We start from the raw sequence: 1498 nt of genomic DNA on the forward strand, positions 1-1498 counted from the left end.
GCTTCAGAACTATAATGGACCTTGGAGCTCATCACCTATTCCTTTATTTTACAAATGAGAAGGTTGAGACCTAGAGAAGGCAAATGGTTTTCCACATGTCACTCAGTCACTAAGTAGCAGAGCCAGGATGTGATCCCAAATTTTCTAGTTCCAAATCCAAAACCTCAAAGCAATACCATAGACCCTAATGGGAAGCATTCTGGCCCCACTCTAGGCCCCCATACCAGCTGAGTTGGCTTGCTACATTTTGGGCTATAGGGATGCCTTCCTTGCCTCTACATAAAGCCTGACTAGTGGCAACCCCTGGCACTGTCCTCAGGAAACTACTCTCCTGATATGGACTCCTATCCCACGATCTGGCATCATTAATGATTTAACCTGCCCTGGTCCCGCTAGTCACAACATTGATTATTGTTGTTGTTGTTTAGTCATTTCCAACTCTTCTTGACCCTGTGAACCATACTATCCATGGAGTATTCTTGGCAAATATACTGGAGTGGTTTGTCACTTCCTCCTCCAGAGGACTAAGGCAAACGGAGATTAAGTGACTTGCCCAGGATCACACAGCTAGTGTCTTTGATCGGATTTTAGCTCAAGTTTTCCTGACTCCAGGTTCAGGGCTCTATCCACTGAACCACCTATCTACTTCACAATGGCAAACCCCATTCTTTAAAAGCTAAGAGGTGTCCTAGACTCCCAGAGCAAAGACCAGACTAATGCCCCCAGAGCCCTGGAGAATCAAGTGCCTTCTTTTATTTAAATGTTTCCATCCAAAAAAAAAAAAAAAAAAGAGATTCATGGAATCTTTAAGAGTCCATCCAATCTTCTGTTGTTCATAATTGTACCAGTGTTAAATTTGCCTTCAGTGGAATTGTGGAAAGTGTGAATTTGGTCTGGAAACCTCAGCTTTAAGAGGAAGGAAGCAAAACAAAATCATGAAGGAATATTTTGGCTCACTCTATTGTAATACAGATAATTTATATTTATTTTAGGTTCTCCATTTGGTCAATCAATTCAAATTCCCTACAATATAACACTCATTGACAGTAAGAGGAGAAAAGAATATAATTAGCTTGTGAGAGGTATCAGCCGACCCCTACCCCACCCCTAACTATTCTAGCATTCTACAGAAATTCTAGTGCTGTCATTAGCAAGAACAATGTTTCCCTTACTGGTTTCCACACACTCCTTTCTCTACAAAGATGATTCAGAGAGCTACCTTAAAGAATGCTTTATACTGAGGAGGAAATGGGATTTTTGAAAACAACAAAAATGTGCCCAAATTAGAAGCAAATCTTAAAGCTAGAAAGGTCCTTAGCAATCATCTAATCCATCACCCCTGCTTTTAGGATTATCTGGTCTTAGAGCTGGAAAGGACCAGAGCAATTATCTAGTCCAACCCTTTGCAGCTGAGGAGAATGAGTCTCAGAGAGAAACAGTCCCTTGGCCCAGAACTCACAGAGACAGGATTGAAGTGCATTCCTTCTAACCCCAAATT

The sequence above is a fragment of the Petaurus breviceps genome, unplaced genomic scaffold (genome assembly GCF_028583685.1).
Source record: "Petaurus breviceps papuanus isolate PSGF00001 unplaced genomic scaffold, PetGlider_PUasm1.0 90845, whole genome shotgun sequence".
In the NCBI taxonomy this organism is placed as follows: Eukaryota; Metazoa; Chordata; class Mammalia; order Diprotodontia; family Petauridae; genus Petaurus; species Petaurus breviceps.